The sequence below is a fragment of the Schistocerca piceifrons genome, chromosome 7 (genome assembly GCF_021461385.2).
Source record: "Schistocerca piceifrons isolate TAMUIC-IGC-003096 chromosome 7, iqSchPice1.1, whole genome shotgun sequence".
NCBI lineage: Eukaryota > Metazoa > Arthropoda > Insecta > Orthoptera > Acrididae > Schistocerca > Schistocerca piceifrons.
Window position 1 is genome coordinate 120,346,832 of NC_060144.1, and position 13,794 is coordinate 120,360,625.

Below are 13,794 nucleotides of genomic sequence, written 5' to 3' on the forward strand. Positions count from 1 at the left end.
TCCTAGGATGATTCTGTCTATGCGTGCTTGGCGTGCGGCGCCAGTGACCTGTGGTGGGAATGATCCACATTTACCTTTAACAGAAGGGGCTGTTGGAATGCAGAGGCATGTTGGAGTGTAGGAATATAGCTGAATTAACCATGTTGTCCTCTAGACGACCGAATAGCGAACAAATACTTTGTATGCGTAGGACAGCTTTCGTGATTGCGTGGAAATTTGAAAAGATTCAATATGGACGTGTATTTGCACTGGACCATTATTCCCCCCTCCCATGTAAATTGTTCAGTTGACTGCTTCTGCACATTTCATGCTTTTATTAAGTTGAGGGGCATCGATTGTGGTATGTGCATCTAGCATGTGAAAGGCTTGTGGAAGACACATTTTCTGGTTCTCTAGACATGAGAAACACCTTAGTTGACTTTGTAAATTATAGGGATGATTTGGAATCTGTTCCATTACTGACATCAGTATTCGTGAATGGAAATATCAGTTTCCTCCATTGTTTTCCAGTTGTCACGTAAATGTCTTCACAGATGGGATACGTATCTAGTTACTCAGTGGTTTACAGCACTCTCCACCTCGCTAAAGTTAGCTAGGATACTGCTGTGTGCTTGATAACAAGAAGTACCGCGAAAATGGTATAATATTATGGCAAACCATGCGGAAATACATGTGTTCTTGTAATCCCAGAGTCTGGAGATGGGTGTAGAAAAGCAAGCAAACAAGCAGGTCTGGACCAGAAACAGTAACGCATTTGTACCAAGGGGAAACGAGCCTGAATTTCTGATAGTGACATCAGTCTGCTGAGGGTGCTCTGGTCATGCATCGGGAGTGGATGACTTGTGACCATCCGCTGCTGCAAAATAGATAGTTCTGCAAGGAGTATATAAGGTGCTGTCTGTCCTCGCAGTATATGTACGAGCATCTAGTGGTCGATAGCTATACGAATGATGTAAAAGGGGCGATTTTTGTATGCACAGGATAAAAATTGTATGTTTATTCCATCAACATGGTATGTTGCTGGGTTGTAGATGAGTTCACGCTCTAATATTCAAGTTCCTGTCCTGAGCGGCAGAGCAGCATAATTGAGTATTTCCATATCTGACGATCTGTAGGCCACTTTGCAAGGTTTAATTGTCGGTGAAATAGGGTGATATGCGCAGAATACATTTTTGCCACTGAAAGTCTTGTCTGCAGAAAGAAAAAAATAAAGACGGGCGGTGCTTCCACACCAGCGGCATCAGTAATTCGGTGGGTAAATTCAATAAGAACCAATCATAATGCTCCATTCATTCCACAAGACATCCTTTGTTCTGAGACGTAGAAGCCTCTACATAGCAGCGAGAACATTTTCGTTTTGTAGATGTTTGTTGAAAGCAGGACTTAACGATTTCCAGGAAGGATAACATGTGATGGACGGGGTGTCAAGTTAGGAGCATCAGGAGGAATGCATTCGGCGTTATTCTGCGCTATTTTTGCAAACAGATTCCGTTAGGACAAGAATTTCCATGTAGACAAGCTGAGACATCATAAAAGATCCTACAGAAGCGACCAAAACTATTTTGGGGCACTACACAATTTCCGAGAGGTCGACTTGGCTGTTATTTTACATAGCCATGTGATGTCAGTATAACACTAAGAAACTTTTAGATGCTGAGTCGCCATGCGGATGTTTTGGGGAAATGTGTCAGCTATGCGTTCACGGCTAGACGCGTCTTGCATGTCCTGTTAGGATCATGATGGAGAGAAAGTGATTGAATAGATTTCCATACCACAAGCTGTGATGTCAGTATGCACACGTTTCGCATCAGCAACACAGCCCAGAGGGTGACTTGGGGCTTATATAGATAGACATATGACGTCAGTTTAACACTCGAAGAACTTTAACAGTAGACGTGACTTTCACCTGCTTGCTGTAGATTACAGTGGCGTGAGAGTGATGACTCACACTGGCTTGCATCTGGCAGTGGCTCTTGGTGGCGTTCTCGTGCGTACGCCCCTGGAGCCTCTGATACATTGATGATAGTTCGAAATCGTTTTTACATGCAATGAGTGTTTGTGCACCACATTATTTCCGGCTGTTTAAGCGTTGTGAGCATGTTGGCAGAGTGTTTTATATGCATTATTTCTGTGATATACGAGTAGTTTGCAGGTCTGTATGCTGTGTACTGCATTATTTTGACAATTTACGAGTTGATTACATGTAGGCACATCAGTGTACTGCATTATTTGCAAGTAGTTTGCATGTCTGTGTGCTGTGTAGTGCATTATTTCGGTAATTTAGGATTTATTTGCGTGTCTGCAGAGCGCTTAACATGCGTTATTTCGGTGATTTACGAGTAATTTTCAGGTCTGTAGGCTGTGTGGCGTGACCCTAAGAATGTCAGTGCCCTTGTAAAGGGCACTGTAATAAATAAACTATGTGAAATACGTCCCTAAATAAATTGCTCGAAAATAAATAAAGTATGCTCCTTCCTCTCTCCAGCAGTCCAGCACAGGCTGAGTCATTTTCCCACCATTTTTCCCCCTAAACTGCCATGTAGGAATACATCACAGGTGGGACGACAATGTCCTCTTGTGGCAGTACCGTGTACTAGGTCAGTTGGACTCTAGACCTCATCGTTGACACACTGGATGGAGGTACTGCCTGCAAAATAAAGACTTATGTTCATCCTATCCAGCACAGATTGAGTCCTTTTCCCACCATTTTCCCTCACGCCAAACTGCCATCTTGGATTACATAATGGAATGGATGACATTGCCCACTGGTGGAAGTACTGTGTACTATGTCAGTTGGACGCCAGACCGTGTGGCGAACACACTGGATGGGTGTACTGCCTGCAATTGTTTGGATAAATACTGAATGCAAAATAAAGACATGTATCCAGCACATGCTGAGTCTTCTTCCCACCAGTTCCAAGGAGGAGGTGGCTGTCAGAAGACTTAGGTTGGTGGAGGTAACTCAAGAGCCCTTTATTTCCCACAATTTTCTAAGGTTAGTAGAGATAGTCCAAGTGGCCTTTCTTTAGTGCCAAAATTCAAATTTTCCTCCAATCTGTAGCAAGAGGTGGCGGTCGGATGACTTCTGCTAGTGGAGGTAGCCCAATAGACGTATCTTCCCGTCATTTTCTTAGGTTAGTAGAGGTAGTTGTGGTGTGTTGCATTGTCCTGATGAAATTTGAACTTCCCGCCATTTTCTGGGGGGTGGGGGAGGGGAGTGGGGGTTAGGTTAGTGGAGATATTTTTTCATAGAAAATTCCTCACTGGGTGTATGAAAGATTTTCGATGCATCCTCAGGCAATATACACTATTTACAACATAGTAACGTTGAACATTGCCCTGTAGCCACTGCCCACCATTCGTGTCCAATATACCATCATCTGGTGAAAGCGGTGGTTAAAAATTAAAAATCTTTTTTTAAAAATTTTTTATATGATGGGAGTGGCAATGACCGTGCAAGCTGAGAGGAGCCGCGCGGCAGCCAGCCAGATGACGGTATATTGGACGTGAATGATGGGGAGCGGCTACAGAGCAATGTTCAACATTACTATGTTATAGCGTATATTGCCTGAGGGTGCACTGATAAGTGATGTGAAACCTGCTATGTCTGTGCAAGCAGAGGAAACTAACGATCAAAGTGTGAAAACAATTAATTGGACTGTTAAATTAACCAAAACAAATTCTCCAAGTATAACACCAACGCAAAATAGAGATCCACAAGAGACTTCTCCGATATACCAAGCATAATCCAGAGATCAGCGAGAAGATCCAAGCTGGGCTGCCGGGGCGGCAGATATCCATGTCTGCTGGCTTTCAATGAACTGCCGATGTGCAGCCAAGCACCGGCCTTTATAGCGCTTCGGCGGATGAGTACCTCGGAACTATTTTCCATCACGTGGTTTGATATGTGGAAATAGTTCTGGGATCTGCGACCTCTTCCTTATGTTTATGTGGGCTGGTAGTGGCCCCAGATGGCTGCTGGTGTCTTTGCAGTGGTGTTGTTGTTGTTGCTGTTGTGGCCATTCATCAATATTGCCTGTCGGTTGTGTAGTGCTTCGGTGTGCCTGCGAGTGGGCAACCCATGGCTGCAGACTGTCAGTTTGATTGCTGATACTCTAGGCGCCGTGATGTCTGGTGGAGAAGGCCACAGCAAAACCGGTCACAGATTTAATAAAAATCATTCATTCAGACATTGCGGAATTTTCTTTGAAAAAGGTCGGGCTGCCATCTTGGAAGACGTCATCGCCGCCATCTTGGATATATGGCAACAATGGAAAGTGGGGTGACGCCAGACTAGTTCCACTACTAGCGTAGATGACCAATATGTATGATTTTGTACACGTGTTTTAAGAAATAAAATGCGATTTGAAATCGAGTGCGTCAGAAGGAAAAGGAGGGAGTGAACTATGAACTAAAAGCAACTGTAATTGTGGCTTTCAGGTAGCAAAGTCGTACCAAAATTGTGCATGTCATTGAGTGCGGAAAGTGTGTCATGAAATATAATTACTGATTGTCATGAACAATTAAAAACAGCATCAGTGCTTACGAAAATGTCACAAGTGAAAGATAACAGAAGATCATCAAGAAGACGTCGTGGGGAAGAAGGAAGAAGATATGGCGAGGCCATACACGTACCAGGAAAAGGCATCGCTGCGTGCAGGGAGTGCAAGGGAAGCAGTCCATCATAAAAGCATCAGTATCGGGTGCACAAGGGGCGCAGTCGCATATGAGGTCCAGACTCGACATGCGGGCTTGATGTCGCCACATACTTCAATCAATTGCATCGTCAGGAGAGTGCAAAACCTTACACAAAGTAAGTCAACGTTTACATTATTCACATGGAGCTTGAATTTTAGTGATTAACTGCTGTGGTATATAGTCCACTTTAGAATAGTTAAAATGAGTACGTTAGAAGTGTGTGAGAAGGAAAGAACTAAAATAACCATAAATTTAAGAAAAATCTGTTACAAAGGTGGGAAAAAGAAAGCACAGCATCAGGAGAGAATAAACGACTTTTATGATATATTGTATTAGTAATAAAATTGATACTATGTAGGAATACGTACTAGAGGTTGCTGGTACCATGTAGTACGATATCAGGCAGGATAATCTAGAAGAATTACATGAGATTGGTTGGAATCTTACCAAAATGTGGGGTTGGGTCAATCATTTTAGAGAAGAACTCGACAAATGGCTATTATCATGAGATGTGTCTGATATTCCAGAGGATATTAAAGAGCAACTAAATGCTCCTTATGCAAGGGTAACGCAAGGAGAATGCCGATAACTTGGCAAACTATCTAAATGCCGAAGTAGGAGACTATAATAGTGACACTCAAAGTAAAACACAATACACCGACGAAGAGTTTTTAGCAAATAGGTGCATAAAGAAAGGTGGAAAAATAGAAGAATCTGATGTGAATTTTGAAGAAAGCTGTACGAAAGTCCTAGAGGTCGGAAGGAGCAATTTGAAAGATAATGAGGAGGAAAATTTATTGGACAGAATCTTTGGAAATGCGTAAGAGCAACGAAAAGTTAGGATGAATGATTTAATGATAGATGAGGAACAGGGAATCATTCAAGTGGATGTAAATGGCAAATAAAGTGTCTGAAGCTAGTAATCCAATAGTTAACAGAGAGGATGCAATTAGAGTATGGAAAAGTTATTTCTCTGATGTAGGAAGACTGCTTCAAGATATAAGAATATTAACAGAATCTACTAGAGATACCTGTGGTAATATAGACCATACTGACACAAGATTTGACAGCAAGGATGGTTCGGTTAAGAATACTAACAATAACAGTAACAAAGTAATAACAGCTATCACTGATACTGATGAAGGAATGATGGACTTGGAAGAACAGTCTGTCGATGTCATGAAACTAATGAATTTAATGACAGATACTTTATCCACTATCGTAAGTGAAACCTTTCAGTTGGAACCTAGAAAAATTGTAAATGAAAATGAGGCTGCCATTAATATTTTAGAAGCTACTGTCAGTGATGAGACTGAATGATTCAAGTGGACAGTCTCTGATGTAAATAATAAATTCGTTCCAGATGAACACGTACAATCAGTGCTAAATATTACAATGAATGCTGATGCAAAACTGGACACAAATGAGCAAATCCAAACCACACCGTCTGTTAAAGTAGATTCTGTTAAGAAATTTGATGCCAGAATGCAAATGAGATGGTTGCGAAAGTAGTTGGAATTCAACAGAAGACCAGTGATTTTAATAACATAGACATTGAGCATTCTACTCAAAAGGCTAAGAACAAATTAAATTCAAAATCGAGAAGCGGGGTTAAAGTAAGAATACGTAGTAGAAATGGTTAAGAAGACTTCTACGTAAAAATAGGCAGTTTCAGCAAATTTATCGCTAAGAGAAAAGTATACAATAGTGTGAGCCCTAGAAAAACCAAATGGCAATGGAAACCAGAACAATTCCAATGAAAACGAAAGATGTGGTACGGTTTTCCTAAGAAAGAAGTAGATGGGAAAAGAAGCGGTTCAGGTTTTCATGGTTGTAGAGAAAATAATGAATGTGACAAGGAAAGTGTAGACAAAAATTTACATTTTCACGATAAGAGGCGATGTAACGATTTTGACAGAGAACATCTTCCTTGGAGATCAACATTTCACAATAACAGATGATTTAATAATAATTTCAATGGATGTATGAACCAAGAGACAGGATAAGGAATATGAATAAAGAGAATTGTCAGTTTAGGCTGAGCGTTGAAGATCGTAAGTTTGAAACAGTAGTAACCACTGGAGTCGTTAGCAAGTTATGTGTCAATCTAAAAGGTGGATAACAGCTAAAGAGAGCGTACCTGCGATACCAGTGCAGAGATTTGACATTGCAGACACCAGTGAAATAAAGAAACAAAATTTGGTAAAAATGAGGTATAAAGACAAACTAGTGGGAATTATTGACTGGGTGAAACGACATCAACGTGTCAGTTTTATTGTAGGAAAGGATCCGCTGGTACACCATGCTGACGTCATGAACTTTGAGAAGGCCAATATGACCGTTAAGGTAAGTGGTACGGGAAATAAAGTGAAATTTGAAAATATTGATGAACCAGGATGAAGTGCTAAAGTGATGTTACATGACGATGATAAGCGAATGTTTTCAATGCGAATCCAGTAAGGGTGTAATTAAATCACAAAGGGAAAGGAACAGTCAGAATTTTTGTGAAACAAAGTTAGCAAACTGTGAAATGAGAGCTAAAGTAAAGGAAATATGGGTAGCAAATAGTTATATGTGGAGTGAGGAATTTGATTTTGAAGAATTTGTTTTCGAAACCACAAAACGGGTTTTCGATGTGTAGAAGATTAATGAAAAATGACGAAAAATCATTCAATACTAATGACAAGATGAAAACTTATTGTGAGAATTTTGAAGAGCAGTGTATCAAGCACAGCGTATTCCATCCACAGGTAGCAGAAGTGGCACGTCCTGAGTCCCGGTTAGTAACAGGCATATAATTACAACATGATTGATGTCAAGAAATACCAGATTAACGTTTGAAAAGCCGTTTGGCTATGACTCACATGAATACCTGAAGCCGGAAAAGAACCCCTTTTGTAAACAAAATAAGAAGAATTGAAATGTAATTGTATATATATAGTGAAATAGGAGATTTTATTGGCAAGTGGCCAACATATGTAATATTTTGTCTACTGTTTGTCAACTTACACGAAGCCACCTCGGTTTAACGGCTGTGTGAACTGGCGTGTAGTGATACATTTTAAAGGCGTCAACCAAGTTATCGACCTGCTGCTAAGGGCTCCCCCGGAGGAGGTGGCCATATAGCGAGTCCATCACACAAAAGTGCGTCACAGTGACGTAAACATGGACGCATCAAAAGGCGCAGCGTTTGTGGTTGTTTTGTAATGATTTGAGTTCTACTGTGAAATAATTTGGTTGGAGAATATTGATTATATATCTGAACACATGGAATTAATTAATTAATTATTTGGGAAGTTGGGAAACCTTTCTGTGGCGTTTCGGACATGGAAAGTAAAAGATTACTGTTATAAAAAATATGACGAAAATTATAAAAGCCTGTTACTGTATTGTGTCTAAACTATGTTCCTTTGTCACATAATAAAATACATGACGCCTGGAATCGCGGGAAATATGGAGCCGTAATAACGGAATGACCGGAACTGATACCAAACCTTTCTCTGCCTCGTGATGACTGGGTGTTGTGTGATGTCCTTAGGTTAGTTAGGTTTAAGTAGTTCTAAGTTCTAGGGGACTGATGACCATAGATGTTAAGTCCCATATTGCTCAGAGCCATTTGATACCAAACCATGCCTCACTCACTAAACAGGAGCAGGAAACATAACGGGAGCATAGCACACAGAAGAGTCGATCAACAAGGGCAACGTGGTTAAAATGAAGACAGTATCTCAGCGGAGTGTGCCATAAAAGAACGTCCGTCGAGTCATAAGTGCTAGTGAAAAATGTTATGGCGGATGGCTAAATGTCGTTACAGAGCAAAAGAAGAGTAAATATCCCGTCTGTGGTGTTACTGAGTATTCAGACTGATAACGATTATCTAGTAAAGGCGTCTTTTTTCACGTTTATGTTTATGGAATGGTAAAATGTTAAAGAACGCTCTTTTATATTTAGACTGGACGGTAACGAAGCCGCCGAATAAATAGCCAAATTTTGGATTTATAAATTACTATAATGAAATGTTATCTTACTAATGATTAGAATAAAATAACTCTGTCTAAAAAGAATATTTGCAACTTTGGTATATTATTTGGCAGTGTGAGTTTAAAATATCTCATGTTCTATAATACTTTGTATTTATAATTCATCATATTAAAAAGAATTATGAGTAGAGATCCTACGTGAGGACAGGAAATGAAATGAAAATGTGGTGTGTGTGACCTGGTGGTCAAGGAAGGCAGGATCGGTTACGACTGCGGATGGGGACGTAATCACTTACTATTGGTTCACTTTTCTTTTTATAACTCACAATTTATTTAAAATCAACAACAAATTAAATAATGGCAGTAATTTAAGATTTGTTTCACGGCTGAAGGCCTTAAAAGCAATAAATTAAGAGTTGATTAAACTTGCTGCAACTTACAATTACAGTTATCAAAATGTAAAAGGCAAGTGACCAAGGTCTTAAAGCTCGTTGCAAAAATACAATTGCCAAATTAAAATTTTAAGACAAATAACGACACTCACGGCTGAAGGCCTTAATGGCAATAAATTAAGAATTGTTTCATGGCTGAAGGCCTTAATGGCAATAAATTAAGAACTGTTTAACTTGTTGCAACTTACAAACTACAGTTATTAAAATATTGGAAACAAGTCACCAAGGTCTTAAAGGTTAACTGCAAAAATATAATTGCCACATTAGAATTTTAAGACAAGTAGCGACAGTCACAGGTGAAGGTCTTTAACACCAAGAATGGCAATAATTAAAAAAAAATTAACAAACATACTGTCAAACAGCAAGGCCATAGAAAAAGTTAATTTAAAAGACAGGCAACTGATCACCAAACAGGTGAGAGAAAATGGTAGTAACCTTGATAGCACAACCGTTTAAACTTGCTGTAACGCCAAGAATGGCAATTATATTAAAAAAATTTAGAAACATACAATAAAGCAGCAAATATAATAACAAGGTTAATTCAAAATACAATAATAAAATAATAACACAATAACAAAACACAAGGACTAGTCACAGACAGTGCTCCAGGAATCGACGTCTGAGTCAAGCCAGAAACACTTTCGCAGGCGATGAGAAAGGCAGCCAAGAGTTGCATTCACTTCACAAGATGGTGACTCAGGCTACTGGCAGTCTAACGAATGACTAATGATAATCTACTGAAGCTACCTAGCGTCCGATAACCAATGCAACGGTGGAAGTGGTGGTCAGCACTACGTCCCCAGAATGCTGTGTTTAGAGCGTCCGAAAGGAGAAAGGAACAAATACTACCAGAGTAGAAGAATCACCAACCAACCTACAATCAAGAAAGCTGTCAAAACTACACGCCTTACCGGACAGCAGTGACAAGGCGAGGAAACGTACACTGCCAACATACACTAACCTCCAGGGCAAGTTATTGGGGCTTAGCGGCCACCAGGCAGGAAAAATACCGCTGGTTGAACTTAACAAATAGTAACACATAGAATGCAGCAATTAGTAACAAGAAGTCGAGGAAAGCTGATTAGATCCGCCTCCCCAAGCACTCCACTCACTGCTCTTCGTCTCGGCGACACTGCCAGCAGCAACACGAACCCACGTAACTGGAGAACCGCGAGATCTCACATTGGTGGAGGTTTCACTGCTAGGATTAAAATCCACTCAACTAAAAGCTTGTTGGATCCGGGTGTCAACTAGGTCGTGTACCCTCTCGACCACAGCCCTTTCATCCGGCAGTGTATGCGTGCCGCCAGCAGTCCCGGCGTGTTCCCGCACTGCCCTCTTGGCTCTTCCGGAGTCCCCAACCGAACTGCTCACTCACACGACCCAGAAGAACAACCACGTCATCCCAAAGATAGGGCCACAGTTACTACATATCGATAACGCCGCTGCCGCCACTAGCAGACAGGCAACGGTTGCGAAACGAAGTGGCGCCAGTCAACACAAGAAGAATACAAACAACCGCAACCATGTCAACTAAACGATACAGTCTGGCCTCCAACAGAGTACGGAAACCTACAACAGCACCAACGCGAGCCGCAGCAATGCTCAGTGTGGATATAAAGAAACTGAAAGTTAGTATGCTTTTGAGATACGCCACCCATATCTAACACGAGCTTGCGCCTTTGAAGACATCTACCCCAGACTATACCGTATTTTCCTAGCCATTTAGTACCAAGGAAGTAGATATTGCACAGACAAGTTAAAGTGAGAAAGGTGCCAGAGCCTGATGTAATTCATCCCACATTCCTCCTCTACTACGGATATATACCAAAAAATGACTTGCGTCGTTCTTTACCGATATCACCATGAGAAGGAGAAAGCCTAAAGTTCAGCCTCGAACACCAACGACGAGCTGAAAATCTATCGCCCAATACCTCTTCGTATCTCAATATACAAGCTTCTTCAAACAACCATCTACAAAAGACTATAATACTTGAAAAAATTCCAATTGAACAAGCTTGTTTTTGCGCAGAAAGAAGATATACAGACCAAATAATGTCACTCACTACCTATATAGATTCAGATCTCCAAAAGAAATTAAAAACATCAACTGCATTTATATTCTCTCATCTGATTATGACAGAATATGGAGACGTCGTCTTCTCTACAGACCCATTCAAACAATCTCGTTCAGAAAGACAGTGCAGCTTATTAATAGTGAGCTTGCTGGGAGCTCATTCCAGATAATGCTGGGCAACAGGATAAGCTCTTGAAAGACGGTACCCCATTGCAGTTCTGTTTATACATCTCCTATATGACTGAAACTAGATCACGTAAGTGTTAATACGCTGAAGGCTTAGTGTTGGTAGTAGGAAACCGAAATTTCGAGGAAACGCAAGCCGTCTTAACACCTGATCTGGCGGTAATGGGAAAATATGTTATGAGAGGGAGACTGAAACCAAACCCCACTAAGACAAGAGACTGCTTGCTGCCATTAGTGCAACAGAGCTGCATATAAGCGGCTCCAAGTATATTTCGGTGACAGAGTACTAAACGACAACCAGCGCCTGGAATATCTAGGGGTTACACTGGGCCCGACACTGTCCTACAAGAAGTATCTGGAAAGCAGCCTGCGAAGATATGAATTAGAAACAACATCCTACATAAACTGTACAGAACTGTCTGGCCCTCCACTGCTGGAAGTGTGGACACTTCACCATTTAGATCACGCTAGTGTCAATACACTGAAGACTTAGTGCTGGTAGTAGGATACCGAAATTTCGATGAAACGGAAGCCGTTTTAACACCTGATCTGGCGGTAATGGGAAGGTATGTTATGAGATGGAGACTGAAACCAAACCTCACTAAGACAAGAGACTGCTTGCTGCCATTAGTGCAACAGAGCGGCATATAAGCGGCTCCAAGTCTATTTCGGTGACAGAGTACTAAACGACAACCAGCGCCTGGAATATCTAGGGGTTACACTGGGCCCGACACTATCCTACAAGAAGTATCTGGAAAGCAGCCTGCGAAGATATGAACTAGAAACAACATCCTACATAAACTGTACTGATCTGTCTGACCATCCACTGCTGGAACTGTGCTCACTTCACCACTTAGATTAGTCTACTGCGGGACATTGCGTTCGTGTATGGTTCAATGGCGCGCACACACACAGGTTTTCGAGACACAGCTTGGCAACGCAACGAAATTATCAGTGGTACACTAAGATCAACCCCGTCGAATGGCTGTCCATATTGAACCACATTTACACCCCCCCCCCTTCCCCCCTTGACGTTGACCAAAAGTAGCTCTTCTTTGTGAGTCTAAAGGCATACAGAATGAGATTTTCACTCTGCAGCGGAATGTGCGCTGATATGAAACTTCCTGGCAGATTAAAACTGTGTGCCGGACCGAGACTGGAACTCGGGACCTTTGCCTTTCGCGGGCAAGGTCCCGAGTTCGAGTCTCGGTCCGGCACACAGTTTTAATCTGCCAGGAAGTTTCATATCAGCGCACACTCCCCTGAAGAGTGAAAACTCATTCTGGAAACATCCCCCAGGCTGTGGCTAAGCCATGTTTCCTCATATTCTTTCTTTGAGGAGTGCTAGTTCTGCAAGGTTCGCGGGAGAGCTTCTGTTAAGTTTGGAAGGTAGGAGACGAGATACCCTAAACGCATACGGTTCAACCTTCCTATCTATCAAAATATCAAAATGCCGTTACCATGGAAAGAAACCGGCTCCAATCAACGAAACCATTCATGAAAACTCCCGTTGAAAATCACACGTCTCAATTCAGCTCAACCGACTCACGGATACAAGGGCCCCACACGACTGTTTGTAGAGGGTGGGCCAAGATATGGGGGATCTGAAGTATTTATAATATTTTGGAAGACGAAAGGCGACTCGAAAGTAACCATAGAAATTTACATTTTCGACCCTTTTAAAAACCTTTGTAATACCGCTTCTTAAATAATTTTCTTGAAAGAAAAGCTCTCTAAAAGCTAGAGCCTGTGTACGGGTGCCCTTGCACTAGAACGAGACTGGACAAAAGTGTTGCACTCCACATTGCCAGAACCTGCCCTGGCTAAGAAATAAACACCCTGGTTTCGACTAGTCGCGCACAACATGGACAACGATTAAGAGAATACGCACCAATGAAGGCAGAAAAACGGACTCTCTTCGTAGACGGGATAAGGCGCCACGTCAACATGCGATTATTTAGCAGCCAGGCAAACCGTTTGTCACGTTGTTATGAAATGTACCAACGTGACACGTCGCGGAACGTTTGACAAGTTCCTGGTAACAACGAACGACTCAACTGATTTTATTAAAAATTTACGTGTCTGAATGCAAATTGTGTTATCGTTTGCATTATGTTTAATATTGTGATTAAAAAGTACCGTAAATAAATAATAAATAAACTTGAAGACAGGAACTTTGAAAAGACAATAGTTAAATCAGCTCTTTTTGTTTAACTGGGTACATATTTCTGGTGACACGTGATCAATATACTTTCTTGTCCTTCTCTTTTACTTGGAAGAGTGGCTAATTTTCTAACCTGCAACAATCACACATTGTTGCATTCGCCATGCTAGACTCAACCCACTAAAAGTAATCCAAAGAGGTCCAAAGAAAGAGCAATCTCACTATTGAATCCTTACA

At 41.3% G+C, this 13,794-nt stretch overlaps 1 protein-coding gene across 2 annotated transcripts in view; it reads left to right on the forward strand.

Annotated features, from left to right (window-relative positions):
• LOC124805306 (putative beta-carotene-binding protein) overlaps positions 1 to 13,794 on the forward strand; it is a 95,641-nt gene that overhangs the window by 41,466 nt on the left and 40,381 nt on the right. The gene's annotated exons all lie outside the window — the stretch shown is intronic.